This window comes from Pongo pygmaeus, chromosome 3 (genome assembly GCF_028885625.2).
Source record: "Pongo pygmaeus isolate AG05252 chromosome 3, NHGRI_mPonPyg2-v2.0_pri, whole genome shotgun sequence".
NCBI lineage: Eukaryota > Metazoa > Chordata > Mammalia > Primates > Hominidae > Pongo > Pongo pygmaeus.
In genome coordinates, this window is record NC_072376.2 from 111,652,087 (window position 1) to 111,670,680 (window position 18,594).

General features: G+C 38.7%; 1 long non-coding RNA gene and 1 pseudogene across 2 annotated transcripts in view; one reads left to right on the forward strand and one right to left on the reverse strand.

Moving 5' to 3' along the window:
- Window positions 1-14,551: 14,551 nt before the first annotated feature.
- On the reverse strand, window positions 14,552-16,395 carry LOC129034575 (proliferating cell nuclear antigen-like; annotated as a pseudogene).
- Window positions 16,396-16,450: 55 nt separating this feature from the next.
- LOC129035188 (uncharacterized) overlaps window positions 16,451-18,594 on the forward strand; it is a 145,820-nt gene continuing 143,676 nt past the window's right edge. The window contains exon 1 of one of the 2 annotated variants that reach the window (XR_008502133.2): window positions 16,451-16,671. This is a non-coding gene — a long non-coding RNA (uncharacterized LOC129035188). The remainder of the gene's footprint in view (window positions 16,672-18,594) is intronic. The other variant, XR_008502134.2, reaches the window with a different exon arrangement.

The window sequence follows — 18,594 nt, forward strand, 5'->3', positions numbered from 1 at the left end:
CTTGGTAAAAAGTCACTATCCCAAATCCCCAAGTTCCCCTTCAACTCTGTTGCAGCCCTGCGGGCCCCTATTTAGTCACTGCTAAGGAGCTACTCTTTTTGTCCCGCCTGATGTGTGAGTCCATCAACCAGCCCTGATGGTTCTGGGTCTCTGGCTGTCCCCCCAAAACAGAGTAGTCCCTGGATCCCCAGTAGATAAGTACCTAGTGTCCATCTGACCTCCTGTGGCTGTGGCCACCAGTGCTGTGGGTCAGAACTCCCCTGGAGTCACATGTGTATGGCCATTTGTGAGAAATGGAGTTTCCTGTCTGTACTGGTTGTTAAATATTTTTTGACTAGTAGTGGAATTAAAGTCTTCAACTTTAATAGGCAAGGCCAAGGAATTTTACAGAATGGCTTCACCTACCAGCAGCAGTGTATGAGAGTCCTTGTTGCTCCACATCCTCACCCATGCTTGGAATTGGCAGACTTTAAAAATCTTCTTAATCTGATGGTGCGTAAAGATATCTAATTGTGTTTTTAATTTGTATTGATCTGATTATTAATAAGGATAAGCACCAGTCCAGTACTGGAGTCAGCTCATATTGATTTTGTTGTGCTTATTCTATTAACTACTGAGAGATGTTTAGAAATCATTATGTTTACTCTAATTTGATCATTACACATTGTATGTGTGTACTGAAGTATCATAGGTACTTCACAAATATGTACAATTCTTTCTGTACATATTAAAATTAAAAATAAAAATGAATAAATAACAATAAAATTATTTTAAATAATAACTAAAAATAAAAAGAAACAAAAATACATCATTATTATGAATTTGTTAATTTCTGATAGTACTTTTTTTTACTTTACATATCTTGAAGCTTTATATTACGTGCATGCAAGTATTCTGTGTTCCATGTGTTTTAAGAAATTTAACAACATTTTTACTATCTTTCCCTGGCAGTGTGTTTTCATTGTCTACATTATTTCTTTTAATAGTCCCCTAGTATTCCACCATCTCTTAAATATTTCAGTTGTTCTATTAAACTTTTGGAAAGCATAATTTATACTCTTTGTTTCCACTTTTTCACTAACCACGTTTCACTCAACTCGTTTGATTTCCATCTCTTTGTTCTATTGAAACTGTTTTCCCCAATGCAATGCATGAGTTTTTTTCAGTTTGCTCTGATTGGAACATCTACTGTGGCCAACGAACTCCTTTTATTTCCTGAAGGTGCGTCTCCAGGTTCCTATCTTGCATCCCCACTCTTTCTATTTGGATATGGTCTTTTTCCTTTTTGAATCTCTGTAGCACTCATGTTTGCATAACTCTTCAGGCTTATACCTAAACAGGCAAATGAAGCAAAGTAAGTTTTGCTTCATTTTGTCTCGTGTTCTGTTACTTGTGCCTTTTTTGACAACCTGTTTCCTACCTGTAGCCTCCTTAACTGTAGAGATTGTATTTTATTTACATTTCATATCCTGAAAAGTATACTTCAAAGCCCCGAAAAAATACTAGGTGATTACTAAATGCTGGTCAAATTGAATAATGACCTTGGAAACACAATTGGAATTAACACTCTTTTCTGAATGCTTGATATGCTCTTTTCTGAATGCAGATATCAAGCACTTTGATAAACTTCTTTGAAGGTAAAGATGGTCTTTTCCTTTCTATAAATATCAAAGGACCTGCTGAGAATTGTTTTGAGAGGAGAAGGGAGAAGAGGTTTCAGAATAGTAAATCCTGGGCATTTGAATGTGAGGGCTTCTCCTAATGGAAAAAAAGAAAATCATGGATTCTTCTTATGAGAATGATTTTACCTTTTGTGACTTTTCATTTTTGGGCTTCTAGATGTTTTCAAAATTCCCAATGTTATATATACCTTTAGAAATATAATTTCTCTTCCATTATATTAGCATAAATAATAATATTTTATAATATTCATCATTCTCAACTTGAATACCCAAATAGCACATTTGAAACCCAAGATGATTCAAATTGAACTCGCTGGGTTTCTGCACCAACCATTCCTTTTTTTTTTGAGAAAGAGTCTTGCTCTGTCACCCAGGCTGGAGTGCAGCGGCGTTATCTCGGCTCATTGCAAGCTCCACCTCCTGGGTTCACGCCATTCTCCTGCCTCAGCCTCCTGAGTAGCTGGGACTACAGGTGCCTGCCACCACGCCCGGCTAATTTTTTTTTTTTTTTTTTTTGTATTTTTTAGTAGAGACGGGGTTTCACCTTGTGTTAGCCAGGATGGCCTTGATCTCCTGACCTCGTGATCTGCCCGCCTCGGCCTCCCAAAGTGCTGGGATTACAGGCATGAGCCACTGTGCCTGGCCTCCTTTCTCCTTATTTTTAAAATAATTGTTTATTTTCTACATCTAATGACATCTCTCCTAGATTCTAAAACACTTTCCTTTTCATGTTAAAATCTCTGTAATCAGTTGCTTCTTACTATTGATGGCATGTCATAGTTTAATTGGCAGCATTTTTCTTTCATAATGGTACATAAAATTATGGCATATCTGACAATCGATGTCTTAGCCCTCATAAGGTAGAGTAGTTGTAAAAATGTATAGATTGCAAATCCTCAGCATTTCACCCATTTGTCTTTTTTTTTTTTTTGAGACAGAGTCTTGCTCTGGCACCCAGGCTGGGGTGCAATGGTGCAATCTTGGCTTACTGCAACCTCCGCTTCCCGGGTTTAAGTGATTCTCCTGCCTCAGCCTCCTGAGTAGCTGGGATTACAGGTGTCCACTACCATGCCCAGCTAATTTTTGTATTTTTAGTAGAGACGAGGTTTCACCATGTTGGCCAGACAGGTCTCGAACTCTTGACCTCAGGTGATCCGCCCACCTCGGCCTCCCAAAGTGCTGGGATTACAGGCAAGTCACCATGCCTGGCCCATTTGTCTTTTTCACCCTATACTTCTACATTATGGTTCATTTCCTCACTGTTTCTTTTTTTCCTGTTTTAAAAAAAATTGAGATAAAATTTACCATTTTAACCATTTCAAGGTGTACAACTTAATGTTTTCAAAATATATTTACAATGTTATGCAACTATCACCACTACTAGTTCTAGAACATTTCTTTTTTTTTGAGATGGAGTCTTGCTTTGTCACCCAGGCTGGAGTACAGTGGTGTGATCTCGGCTCACTGCAACCTCTGCCTCCTGCGTTCAAGCGATTCTCGTGCTTCAGCCTCCTGAGTAGCTGGGACTACAGGCACCCGCCACCATACCTGGCTAATTTTTGTATTTTTAGTAGAGACAGGGTTTCATCATGCTGGCCAGGCTGGCCTTGAACTCCTGACCTCAGGTGATCCACCTGCCTCGGCCTCCCAAAGTGCTGGGATTATAGGCATGAGCCACCATGCTCGGCCAGAACATTTCAGTCACCCAAAAGAGGCCCCATATGTGCTAATTCCTCCTTCCATTTAGCTTCTGGCAACCACTAATCTATTTGCTGTTTCTATTGATTTGCCTATTCTGGACATTCCTTGAAAGGGACTAATAATGCTGGAGAGTGCTGAAAATGCTGAAATGCTGAAAAGTGGTGGACATGTTAGGGCAGCAGGAGCCTAGGAGAGCCAGAGTAACATCATTTTCAAATAAGCTCTATCTTAAAACTAGCAAGGCGTATTCCTTGCCAGTCATGACCTATGGTCCTAAGATGTTTACCACTAAGGAAGCAGCTTGGTAATGCCTGCAAGGACAAACTCTTGCAACAGAAAAGTCCAGATGTTACAACACCTATAACAATATATGCTTTCAAGATATAGTTATGCTTCGATGGACTTACACACTAAGATATCAAGGATAGTTTTCTTTAAATCAATAGAATAATACATTTAGTCATGCTGTCAGCCCACCTGCACATAGGCACAGCTTAGTTTAATGTTTACATAGGCAAGACCCCTATATAAGAAAAACTTAAAGACAGTGCATTCCTCTGCTTTCATTTTGAGGATGCTTTACTGGGTGAGAGAGTGGCTTTCAGTAAACTATCTCTTCTCACAGAACTCTGAGACTTACCTTGAATTCCTTCCTGTGTGAGATCCAAGAACCTTTTCTTGGGGTCTGGATCTTGAAAAGACCCCTTTCTAGCATCATCTTCTGGGGACACTATAAAAGGACCTTGAGATGTGACCTAATGCCGAGGAAATTCAGTCTGCACAACACTCATTGGCCCCTCTGGTAAGTTGGGTCCATCTGGGTGTCCTCTATTAGGTTTAGGCAAAGCTGATATTCAGGTTAGAGTCTAAGCCCATGAGGTTAGAGCCCCTGGGGTGTAATAAAAATGGAAGTAGCCTTGCAAGATCTTTGCCATTGTGTGCTTTGGATTAATCCACCTGATCCCCTTTGCCAGGTATGGAAAAGCTATAGTTCTCATCATTTTCCAGCTTGATGCCTTTGCTTTTACTGCAGCTCTATGCTGGCCTTGTATGGCTGGCCCAGAGCTTCACTACTTTCACTTTTCATGCTTGCCATCTGATTACCACATCTGAAGTTCTTTGTTTCTCTCTTTTCTTTCTGCCTGTTTTGAATCTGCTGTTACTAGGCTACTGGCATTGAGATAAAGCTTATTGTTCAAAGTTACTTGGAGATTTTGTTTTTCTTGTAGAGATCAACCAGTTCTGGCTAAAATGTGAACATTAGAAACTCATTTGAAACTGAAGGAAAAAAAAAGGCGAAAAAGCCCTTTAAAAAAAAAAAAACCCAAACCCCCACCAAAGACCACTTTACCCAAAGTTTTGGTTTACATCTTTCCTTGGATTACTTGTTGGATGTCTGGGTGATTTCCAATTAAGAAAGTTTATGATATGGGAAAAGATGTTTCTGAAATTGTGGAATGGTTTTATCTGTGAAATGCTAACATCTGACAAATGTTTCAGGATTTCCTGCTTCCTAAGTTTCTGGATTCATGGATGAGTGAGTGACCTTTGCTGTCCCTTCTCTTCCCTTTCTTGTCCCTTTTCCTTTTTGCACTCTGCTTAGCCTTCTGAACCCAAAGAGACACAGAGATACCCATGTTCCTTTTATTCCCCAGGGATTGGGCGTTAGGGGTCCCTGGTTGTTGGATCCTTTGGGCCACGTCTGTGGAGGAACCTGGAGTTATGGGATCTTCCAGGTCGGCTGCCACCCTGTTGGGCAGGGTTTTTCAGCCTTTAGGGGTCTAGGGTTGCAATGTCTCCCTGATGGATAAAGTGTTTGAGGTACAGAGAGATATTTGTCAGCACCTACTGCTTCTTGGTCCCCCTTGTCCCTTTTTTCTGTTGCATACTTGCTGTCTGGGCCTCACTAGTGATGGATGTCGATCTATGCTTGCATGCCCTGAAGTTAATAGCTATCATTTTCTTTCTGATCTTGATGATTTTTGTTCTTTGGGTTATTTAATTTGGCATCTCTCTGGACAGGATTGGAGAGAAAAGCCTCCTGGGATCTAGTCTTATTGAGAAAAAGAATCATTTTGTCAAATTCAGAAGTTATCTAAAGGTCAACTCAAATTATGAACTTGAAAATGATTACTTATGAAACAAAGTGAGAAAGAACCAGTAAGTAGGGAAGAGAGAGAGAGACATAAAGATATGGATATGAAGATATATTTTTTGGTAACTCAGGTTATAAAGAAAAGAGAATAATTTTGCATGAGAAAGGAACTTGTATGGTAAATTTCTGTCCTAAAATAAAATGACTGATTAAGAAAAAGGGAAGTTTAGGACAAGTCAGAAAGTCCAAGCTTGCTGTAGCTGGTCTGTATAAGTTGTGATAAGCTTTGTGAAAGGGAATTTATGAAAGGAATTTTGTATGTGATTAAGTTGGTTATAATTAAAAGGGAATAACTTATAATACTCTTTCTAGGGTTAGTCCCCTATGTTAAAACAAGATTTTCTTAAGGTGTTGATTTGCTCTTAATGAAATTGCAAGAAATTTTACTTTTAATTTTATAATCTGTTTCTTTTAAAAATTTCTCAATCATGTCTCAGTTCAACTTTTCTGTGTCCTGCTGCTTTCAGCTTTTTCTCCCCTTGAGAAAGCCTGAGATAATAACTCTCTCCTTCAGCATTTTTGTTAGCTCCTGTAACTTTTTTCTTCCGGTTCTAACTGTTGTTATGGCCTAATGCTAAAATGTTTTATGTTGCAAGTTTAGAGAAGCAATGCTTTCCTCCAGTATAATTTGATTTTGTACTCTTGGCTTTTCTTGATATGTCTAAATTTTCAATGTAATCAGAAAACTCATGCTCTTCCCAAGAGTCACATACTCCCCGCTCTACTGATAACCTTGAACATACCTGTGTCTTGTTAAATTCAAGCACTTTTTTTCCCATCAAGTTTGACTTCCAGACTATCTAAGTGAGCTTCTCACAAGGAGAAGCAGTCATATTGCAGAAGTTCTTTTTCGACTTTTTGGTAACTGACTTAAGAAACAGGATTTCGTATTCCTATGTCTTTATTAGGTTTTCAACTGCTTTTAAAAAACTTGCGATTTAAAAGGGCTGAAGTTTTTACATCCATATGACCTTCTGTAGGTTCTCTTTAAAGTCTTTTAATTACCACTTTGGTACATGAGTAACTATTATTTTACAGTGACCTGTTCTTCTGTTTTTATCAAATGTTTTAAGCCTTCATCATTTTTAACAAACTTCTTCAAAATTAAACCCTAAATGAAGTCTGACTAATTGCTGGGGATTATTAAAGCTATAAAAACCAATCAAACAAAGTTATAAAATCTTCTTACAGCTTCCAGTCGGGTCATGGACTTCATTATCACCATCTCTAGCTCCCTTGTAAAAGGTTCTTATCAGGTACTATTAATTAATCCTGTGCTATTAAGTTACAGGGCTTTGACTCCTTAGTACACATATGTTATCTAAAGAAGGCACTGACTCATGCAAGTATCTGACATCAAACTCAAGTTAACCAAAGCCTTGTGTCTGGACCTGGGCAAAGGCAACAGAGTAAACAGCTTTCATGAAACACAGGGACAGGCCTGTATAAATAACCATTAAGATTTATTTAATAATTTTGCCTTTACCTGAAATCATCCTTATGTTTTGTTTTACCTCCAGAATTTGAAACTATTAAATCCTGCCAGGCCCAGAGACTATCACATGAGATTGTAAAGGCTGATTTTAAGGAGTAAAATTAATTCAGACCCTCCAAATCAAGGATGGTACACAGATTCCTAAATAGCTGAACAAAATGCTGTGATTTGTATAACTAATTGCTAAAAGCCCAGATTGCAGTAGGTTGACGCATAGAATTTATAGATAAGTCAATTTTGTAACTTTGCTTTTTGGCTTTTGGTTTTGGGATTTATTTTGCTTAAAAGAGGTTTCAAGGTTAATGAGTGTCTACTCACTTCCATTCCCATCTGGCCTAGTGCATTAGTTGGCTATAAGTCTTTTGACTCTAAGTCCCCTAGCCATAGAGTTTCCACCAAGGGCCATGATGGATCTGGGACAGATAACACATCTTTGGGACATGATAACACACATTCAGCATCAATATGGGACAAAATAAAAGCTTGGCATACCTTGACAAAAAGGACGGAATATAAATGTAAAAAAATAAAATAAAATCCTAAGACCCAACAGAATGGACCCCTCTCTTGATAAAAAGAAATAATAATAATAATTTAAAAAGCCTTTAAAGTGTAGTTTAGGCCATGAAGGGAAGCTGGGGGTCACATATGTCTCACTATACATCTCCCCCACCTGGAATTCAGGCACAATCGACGAGCATTAACTTTGAAATAGTGATCATAAGATTGACAGAACAGACCCTTCCTTTTTTAGGTATTTATTTATTTATTTTTAAAATTTTGATAGTTTTTGGGGAAGAGGTGGTTTTTGGTTACATGGATAAGTTCTTTAGTGGTGATTTCTGAGTTTTGGTGTACCCATCACCTAAGCAGTGTAGAGTGTACCCAATATGTAGTCTTTGGTCCCTCAACCCCCTTTCACCCTTCCTCCCAAATCCCCAAAGTCTTTCTCATGCCTTTGAGTCCTCATAGCTTAGCTCCCACTTATCAGTGAGAACATACAGTATTTGGTTTTCCATTTCTGAGTTACTTCACTTAGAATAATGGCCTCCAACTCCATCCAAGTTGTTGCAAGGGCCATTATTTCATTTTGTTTTATGGCTGAGTAGTATTCCATGGTGTATATGTTCTACATTTTCTTTATCCACTTGTCAATTGATGGGCATTTAGGTTGGTTCCATATCTTTGCAACTGTGGATTGTGCTGCTATAAATGTGTGTGCATATGTCTTTTTCACTACTGACTTTTTTCCCTTTGGATACTGGGATTGCTGGATTGAATGGTAGTTCTACTTTTAGTTCTTTAAGGAATCTCCACACTGTTTTCCACAGTGGTGGTAGTAGTTTACATTCCCACCAACAGTGTAAAAGTGTTCCCTTTTCACCACATCCACACCAACATTTATTACTTTTTCATTTTTAAATTATGGCCATTCTTGCAGGAGTAAGGTGGTATCTCATTGTTTTTTTAAAATTTTTATTTATTATTATTATTATTTTTGAGACGGAGTCTCACTCTGTCACCCAGGCTGGAGTGCAGTGGTGTGATCTCAGCTTACTGCAACTTCTGCGTCCTGGGTTCAAGCGATTCTCCTGCCTCAGCCTCCCGAATAGCTGGGACTACATGTGTGTGCCACCACACTCAGCTAATTTTTATATTTTTAGTAGGGATGGGATTTCACCATGTTGGCCAGGCTGGTCTCAAACTCCTGACCTCAGATGATCCACCTGCCTCGGCCTCCCAAAGTACGGGGATTACAGGTGCGAGCCACCGCGCCCAGCCAGAAAAGATTCTTTATGGCAATAAGATGTCAAATTATAAGCAGGATCTAAGACCATGCCAGGTAAGGGTTAAGTCTCCACCCCAAGTAAACAATGTCATATGTTACATGCACGTTCGTTCAATATACATGCATCAGGACCACGTCCATAGATATTCATAGCTCTCCTGTTCAATGAGGGGACTTAGTCTTATGAAAAACTTGGAAAGAGGGAATCCCTCAAAGATTACTTACAACCCAAATGGAAGGGCCCCTATCAGGTTATTTTTAAGCACCTCCACTACTGTTAAATTTCAGCTGAATGACTAGCTGAGTACACATGTCCAAAATTAAACCTGTTTCTTATGAGTCCCTGCAGGCACCTGAGAAAATCACCACAACCCACGCTTGCGAACCCCTAGGAGACCTAAAGCTGTGGTTTTAGAGATAAACAGATAAGTAACATTCCTACTCTTTCCTATAGGTACTCAATATTCTTAACAACTCCCATCCCACACAGGTTTGCATCCCCAACAGATACCTATGGCTATGTGGTCACCCATTAGATCAGCCTATAAAAGACTTGTTTCATTTGATATTGTGAAACCCATGGTTATCAGTGTATATGAAAATGTTTGGTTCAGGGGTCAGTGTACAATATGACAAGCAAAGTCCTCTAATATACGGTTATATAACATCACTCACCTGAGAGCTAAGTGGACAATTGGCCGTATATTGGCTGGAGTTGGAGCCCCAGAGGGAAAATTTGCCTATTATTAGGCAACTCTTCAAAACTTTACTTCTTCATTTCTAAACACTGTCTCATAAAATGGGGGATGCTTTAGATGAATTAAGATTAGCACTAGATTACTTGTTGGTTGAAAATTAGCACTAGATTACTTATTGGTTGAACAAGGAGGAGTGTGCACCATAATCAATATAACCTGCTGCAGTTATATAAACATCTCAGGTCACATAGAAGAAGATATACAGAAAATACATGAACAAGCTGTGTGGTTGCATAAATATAACCAAGGCGCCAATCCCAACTGTATCTGGTCAGCCATTAGAAGCACCCTCCTGAGTCTCACTTGGTTGTTGCCCTTCCTAGGACCTTTGATAGTTGTCTTATTATTAATCTTTGGCCCTTGCTTGTTTAAATTCTTGGTAAAGTTTGTGTTTTTTAGATTACAACAATTCCACATAAAGATGATACTGACACAAAGCTTCCAATCCATCACATCTTCTGAACTGGGAAATAAAGACACCCTGCCTTTAGGTGTCTTTAGATCTGGATCAGGCATCTAGAGATTTTTATTCCTCCAATACTTGGCAGGGTCTATGCCCGTAGACTCATCAGGATACCATGTAAATGAGGACCTCCCTTGGTACCCCAGAGGCCAACTGTAGACCCTTGTGAGAAAATCCTGTCCCAAAAATGAACATCCACTGTCAGCAGGAAGAAGTTACAGAAGACCAGCCTTTGCCCTTATGATTAAGGGTCCTCTTGTAAGTAGAGAGGGGAATGTTAGGAAAGCAGGAGCCTAGGTGATCCAGAGTGACACCATTTTAAAAGAAACTCCACCTGAAAACTAGCAAGGCATCTGCACACATCTGGTTAGCAAGTATATCCTTCTGTAACTGGAATAAAAAGCGTTATTTTAGAATATGCCTATAGTTCGTAATGATTAGCCGAGGGAAAAAAAGTTCACATTGGTGTAGGAAAAGTGCCCTAATGGTCATGGGTAATAATGGGACAGTGGTTCTGGTCAGTGATTTGATGGAAGAGGTGTAGATAATATATTGTTGTAAATAATAAAAATAAAAAAATTGTTGTAAGTAATAAAAATAAAATAATATTGTTGTAAGTAATAAAGTAGGAGAAATATTTGGTCTTTTGCTTTTGGGTTAGTGCAACAGTAGTTACCATTACTTGGAGGAGAAGATAGAGAAGGACAAGAATAGGCTTGAATAAGATGAGTGAGAAGAGAGAAAAATTCTGTAAGTGGAGATGGCCAGGGAACACCAGGGCAGCAGAATCTAACTCTGAATTTAATGCTGTTGTCTGTTCATATTGCACTACACTGTAATCTCCCTATCTTTCCTAAACCATCGGCAAAGTCTGCTATCCACTAGGGCCTTGGGTCGGTGGTGCTTTGGGAAATACCAGAAGAGGGAAAGTACGGCAAATGTGCAGTGTCACAGAATGTAGGAGGAAAGCTGGCCAGTGGGATGATTAAAACAATTTCAGTGGGAGTGGGAATTCAGACCATGTAAATGGTCTGAATTAAGAAAATTTCAAGAAATAAAAAAATGTTTCTAATGAGCCACAGTGAAAGCTCTTTATGATTTCTTTATAGAGGCTCTCTAGTGCTTGTCCTCATTTCCTGAAATCTCATGTGTATCTTACTCTCCTGGTGCCTGCCTCAAACATTCACTGTAGCAATTATATGAGCAGCCTGGAGAATCCCAATCCCAGTGGTCTCGCTCCCTGGATCTACTTTCTCTTAAAAATCATTCCCCTAAGTTTCCGTCACTTGGTTGAAGTTTAGTAGATATCTCCACATCTCCAGCTAGAACAGCACCAGAATTTCAGGACTAGAGCAATAGAGTCTGATATTAAATTCTATATCTATCTATCTATCTATCTATCTATCTATCTATCTATCTATCTATCTATCATCTTCTACAGAACAATTTGTGGGATAGTAGCTTTGGGGTCCCAGATATAGGATGGGCCTGGTCCTCCATGCTGGTTCTCCTGGGTGATATTTCTGTTAGTTTGAACAGTAATCACACTTTTATTACTGTTTCATCTTTTTTTTTCATTCTTAGACTAATTTTATCATGTGTATAAAACATACACACACCTACATCTCAAGAATAAACGTTAATCCTTGAAAAATATGTGGTCTAAAACTACATTGAGGAGAGAAAGAGAGGACACTTTAATTGCCACATGATTACCACGAGGTCACCACACAGCTTTCACAAATCTACAAGTCATTCTATTTAGGCTGAGTCAAGTTCTCCCTTGGGCCAGCCAGAGTACAAATAATGGAGCAATTTGACTCTTCAATGACAGATCTCTGATTTCCAGAAAAGAGACTTTGAAATACCCAATTCTAGTAAATATGCAATTAAATTTCCAGCTAAATGACCTTTGCTCCTGTAGTCTTCATCTTGGGGAAGGGAAAGAAGAAGTCTTATTCTGTTTAATAGTTTGATTTTTATAATAGGGTTTGTCTCTGTTATAATTCTTATTTGATATTTAAAATGTTAGCTAAGAGAAAACTTCTGTTTGTTTTTATTTAGTGGGAAGAAACTAACCCTCAGTGAGTGCCTAGTTAACATCAGGCACTTTGTACACATAATCAGTTTAATCTTGACCACAACCCTGTGAGGTAAGTTTTATGTACCATATTAACAAATAAGGCAACATGCTTACCCTGTTTGATCTTTTCAGTGTTTGTTAGGGAAGCGGAGGTTTGATTTGAAGTCTGTTTGATTACAAAGTTCACGTTTGCTGTCAAATTGCTGATCTGGAAAGTTTTAGGCTGTTTGATGAAATTTGGGCTTTGTAGTCTCCCCTCTCTTACTGTTATCTGTAAATCGAACTTTGAGAAATTGTTCAGTTTTATGTTTGAGAGATTGTTTACATTTGAGATTTTGTACTGTTATTGTTGTAAAGTTGTTACTCTATGGGATTACTACTCTAGGTCATAGAATGCAGGAAAAATGTTTTTTCATCATTAGATGAGTATCTGTGAGTCAACAATTCATACTAATATAATTATTTTAGTATTGAGATACCAGGCAAATATAACTTTTCTGTATTACTCAGATTTTACTTAAACATTACCTCTTCAAGGTGGGCCTCCCTAAATCTCTCAGACTAGGTCGGGGACCCTGAGTTACAAGCCATCTATACTTTTCCTTCATAATACTTTAAACTTTTATTAATACTTTCAAAATTTGGTGGGCTCACTTTTATCTCAGTTTCATCTTGCGATTTCTCTGGGATGAATATAACATGCAAGACTGAAGTGCACTTGCAGAATAGCAGGGAAACATCCACAGAATGGACCTGAGCTGCCCTGAGGCAGGGTCAGTGTAATGGGTTATTCCTCAAGAAAATGAAGGTCAGAGACTGGAAGATAATGCAGAAAGAGACACTGAGTTGTCAAACATCACGTATGTTTTATTGGATATTAATGAAATACGAAATGAGTGATCATATGTCAAACACCTTCACATTCTGCTAGTGGTAGAAACAAAGCACAATCGTCAAATCAAATAAAAAAACCTAAAAGCCAGAGAACATAGCTCTAAAGACAATGAATGCCATATTTTCTAAAAGGCTTAGTATAAATATAAAAATATCTAAGTATTTTATACACACACATTGCTATTTTAGTATTTACAGTTCACCTTAGGACTGTACTTTCAGAGTTCATTTCTACAGTTCGTTACAGCTTACCTCGAAAACTAAAATGTGCTTTCCAATCTAAAATAAGTCTACCTTTTCATTCTGGCTTGGAACAGCCAATAATCTTTTTCTAATATTTACCACAATTTGTAATCATCTATTATTTGTGTGTTTATGTGTTTAATGTCAATTCCCCTTATAAGACTGTAAGCTCTGTGAAGGTAAGGACCGTGTCTGTTCTGTTCAAATCATGTACACAGTGCCTCCCTACTAATAATGCCTGACCTACTGTCATTTTATAGACTACTTGTTTACTGAATGTTGAGTGACTAGAGCCAGGAATGTCTGCACACTGAGCCAGCTTGAAATAATGACAGAATAAATTTGGCCTCTGTAGCATGAACGTTAATATTGCTTAAAAACCTTTCTTGTTGGCCGGGCTTGGTGGCTCATGCCTGTAATCCCAGCACTTTGGGAGGCCGAGATGGGCGGATCACGAGGTCAGGAGATCGAGACCATCCTGGTTAACATGGTGAAACCCCGTCTCTACTAAAAATACAAAAAATTAGCCGGGCTTGGTGGCAGGCGCCTGTAGTCCCAGCTACTCGGAAGGCTGAGGCAGGAGAATGGCCTGAACCTGGGAGGCGGAGCTTGCAGTGAGCCAAGATTGCGCCACTGCACTCCAGCCTGGGCAACAGAGCAAGACTCTCTCTCAAAAAAAAAAAAAAAAAAAAAAAAAGAACAAAAACACTTTCTTGTTAAAAATCGTTTCCTTTAATCTTAGATCTGCATTTAGTCATTGTACGTTTTGCAGATCCATGGATGATTCTGCGTTTAGTTCTTTGTGAGACTGCCAGAAACTCCCAGAGGCTGGATCTATGCATAAAGAGAGGCCATTGGAGAGAATGTCTACTGAATTGCTGAAGACAATTGCTACTGAGAATAGATCGTAACTTAGGAAGAAACAATTCAGTACCAAAAGAGTAATTGGAGGCCTTCTGAAAAACACTAATAAGGTACCTCAAGACTTGTAAATGCTAGATAAAAATAGCATGCCGTTGAAGAGTTTTAAAGGCTGAATTTTACATTGTGCACATGTACCCTAAAACTTAAAGTATAATAAAAAAATTACATAAATAACGTTTGTTATAGATGTAAGTTAGGGTGGTTTTGATCTATCTTCCCCAGGTAAATAACTGTGTATAATTATCTTTTGATAATGACCAGCAGGTCTTTACATTCTTCAGGTTTTCTCTTCCAGATGTATGTACTATCTCTTGGTCTGTAGATGGCACTCTAGCTATCAGGATACCATGAAAAAAATCTGGGATATTGGAAAGGGCACATTTATTTTTGAGGTCATCAGGTGCTCAATGCAAACCAGGGTTGAACACTTAAAGATGTCCAGTAGCTGCTTGAAGATTTCCTGATAAAGAGCTACAAGCACCATGTTCTGCCAGCAGTCATAGGCACTTGGATTTTCTCTCTTCAGATTTAGCTCTTTCTCCTTTTGTCAAACTGCCTGGACAGAGATGCAATTGCTTCCTGGTCCTAGAGTCTGTCCACTGGCCTCAACTTTCTAGTTGTTATCTCCCCAGAGATAATATGAGTTGTAATCTTCCAAAGATGCTAGATGTCTAGAATCATTTCCAGAATGCTCCCTGGACCATCATAAAAATAAAACACCTGCTAATTCTCCCCAGGACTCAAGTCATGCCTGTTCATGTATCTTCCATTCAATTTGCAGCATATCTGTGGTTTAGGACAGTCTTTCTCGAGTGATCCACAGTGAAGGATGACTTTTTGTTTGTTTTATTTTCAGTGTATTGTGGACTGGTACTTTGTGTAAAATATAATAAAATTAGTTATTAGAAATGTGAAATCGTAAATAAAAACAGACATACAAAATACAAACTGCATTTTTTATTAGTAGCTTCAAAAGACAAAATTACTCTGCCAATGTGCTATAGTAGTTTCTTTTTTGACATTTAAAATTCAGATTAAACTTTATTTAAATCAGAAACACAATTTTTAAAATTGCATTTAGAGTCAAGATCCCTTTTATAACCCTCTTGCTATAAAAATCAGAAGGAATATTTGTAAGTAAAGCAGATATCTCTCTAGGTTAATGAGACCAGATTTGACTTTGGATTTTGTACTTTAAACAGATTCTAGAAGATAGACGAAAAAATATGTTATTTACAGAAAACAGTATCTACCTGTGTATTTAGAGGCATAAATTTTTTGATGGAAATGACTTCAGTACACACTGGAATCTCAGAAGCAATTTTCAAAGAGCTTAGTTTTGTTTTCTTGGATTTTAAGAATTTCTAAAATCCTTTTTCATCATCAATTTTGGGAGCCAAATAATACTTTAAATGTTCCATATCTGGCAATCTTATACTCTACAACAAGGGGTGCATCTGCAGACATACTGAGTGTTACTGGGAAGAGAGAGTGGAGTGCCTGTTATAAAGAAATTTAAGTACCTTAGTGCAAAAGTTAGCTGAACTGGCACATTCATCATTATGGCAACAGCCTCCTCTTCTTTATTGTAATTACTTGTTTGTGACAATGTTTCCATGTCCAAGTTCTCCATTTGCAGAAAATTTCACTCCATCTTTTGGACAGGAAATTATAACAGACTCTCCAATATGACTGAGATCTTGGCATATATGAACAAATTCACTAGAATGCATCTTTATTTACACAGCTGTACTCTTGTTCTGGAATTTCAAGTTGCTCAACATCTAGAGTCATTAACTTCAATTCATAGTCTAAAAGTTCTCTTGATTTAGTGCTTCAAATTCTAGCACCAAGAGGTCCATGGTTACCTTCAGCCCTCCATGTAATGATGTCTTCACTGCCATCGTTGTATTTTAGCATTTTCGACATGCTGGTGAGGCTCATGCTCATGGCTAGGTTGTGGTCACAGTGGTATGTGTTGAAGCCCTGGTCACACAGGGTGAGCTGCACTAAGGAAATGTGTGATACTTTCATGCTGTGTAGGTTCACCTGCTTCAACTGTTGTCCCAGCAGGCCTCTCTCTCACGTTGAATAGGGCTGACTGTGCAACTAATAAGATGTTGTGGAGATGACAGTGTGTGACATCTGAGGCTAGGTCATAAAATACATTGTGACTTCTCACTGTTTCTGGGAGAAGTCAGCTTTCATATCACAAAGACACTCAAGCAGCACTATGAAGAGGTCCAGGTGGTAAAACTGAAGACCTTCACAAACAGCCAGCACTAATTTACCAACCAAATGACGGTCTTTGGAAAACATATCCTCTGGCCTCAGGCAAGTCTTCAAGGACTACAGTCCCAGTCAACCTTTCACTGCAACCTCATGGTAAACCCTGCACTAGTACCATCGAGCTGCTCCTGAATTCCTGACTCACAGAAACTGTGAGAGAATAAATGTGGTTGTTCTGGGACACTAGGTTTTGAGGTAATCTGTTATGCACCAATAGATAACAAATAGAGACCAGAACATAAATCAATACATTACTTCCATCTGCGTGATAGGTGTTATGATAGAAGTAGAATACAAGGTGTGGTACAGACAGAGCGTATCTGAAGTAGTAGCCTGTTGTCTTAGTCTGTTTTGTGCAGCTATAGTGGTATACCACAGAGTGGGTAATTTATAAAGAACAGAATTTTATTCTCTCACAGTTCTAGAGGCTGGCAGGTCTAAAATCAAGGCACGGTCAGGTTAGGGCTCAGTCTCTTTGCTTTCAAGATGGTGCCTTGAGCACTGCATCCTCCAGAGAGGAGAAACATTGTGTCCCCACATGGCAGAAGAGCAGGAGAGGAAAGGAGACAAATGAGAATTGGGCTTACCCTTTTATAATAGCATTAATTAATTCATGAAGGTGGAGCCCTCATGAGCTAAACACCTCCTTTTAGGTTCTATCTTCCAACACTGTTGCTTTGGAGATTAGGTTTTCAACAAGTTAGCTGAACTGGCTCATTCATCTTTATGGCAACAGCCCCTTCTTTATTATCATTACTTGTTTGTAACAATGTTGCCACTTCCAAGTTCTCCACTTGCAGAAAATTTTACTCCATCTTTTGCACAGGAAATTGTAATTTTGGGGACATATTGAAACTATAGCATCTACCAAATTAGTAATTCTACCGAGGCAATGCTACAATTCAAGTTTTCACATTTTCCGCAAGCCTGTTATAAATTAGTACTTGTTGATTACAAAATAATCAGCAAAATACAAGTATTTATTCCTTTGTACATGGAAGCAACCAAACACTTTTTTTTGGTATGAAGGTCTACAAGTGATGACAATCTATATTTGTCTTCCTCGTTAAGTACATCTGTAACCAAGAGGGTGGACTCTTGAATTCACGTTTCTCTTTATTTTTTCAATGTTGAGACAGTAACCAACAATACATGTGGCCAAATGAAAAGCTTTCACATAAAACATTTCAAAAATTTTTAATTCATTGATCCTCTCCTTCCCGCACCCCCAATAAATTTTTTAGTAAACTGGGATGCCTCCTCATTCACAGAATGAAGGACCCATGCTAGCATTTGGGTTACTTTGGTATCAATGTCAGCTCAGACTCTGCATCTGAGAGTTCCTTAAGGATATGGGTATTTCTGACCAGGTGTGGTAGCGCAGACCTGTAATCCCAGCACTTTGGGAGGCCAGTTTGGGAGAATTGCTTAGGGTTCAAGACCAGCCTGGGCAAAATAGCAAGATCCTCCCTCTACAATAAAAAAAATTAGCCAGGCTTTGTAGCAAGTGCCTGTAGTCCCAGCTACTTGGGAAGCTGAGATGGAAGGACTGCTTGAGCCCGGGAGTTTGAGGTTGCAGTGAACTATGAATGTGCCACTACACTCTAGCCTGGGTGACAGAGTGAGACCCTATCTCAAAAAAAAAATGATAATAAATACAAGTATTTCCCCTTTCCCCATATATAGTAATACTGGTTTATCAGCCTAGGGAAGGTCTGAGGGAATTGATAGTGTATACAATTACTGTGTGTTGGGTTCTTTCTGCAGAGGATCCAGCCTTGCTTCAATTGATGGGCTCTGGATTTGAGAACTGGCTTAGGTTTGGAAACTGGATAGAGAGATTATAATTTTCTGTTGCGGCAGCTGACATCAGCCTTTGGCTCACCCATTATTGATCTTTTGGGTGTGTAGGTCAGGCAGTACCCTCATCCATCTTAGCTCTAGACATACCATGATCTATTAACCATCACTACAGATCTGTGTACATCACAGCCCCCTGGTTTCCATTCAACCTTTGTTATCTATTTGGATAATTACATCTACCTTGCTCCTGATGGCTAAGTGGTGCCTCCTGGCCTCTGCTGTTTCATAATCTTATCATCCCTGAATCCTAGGGGC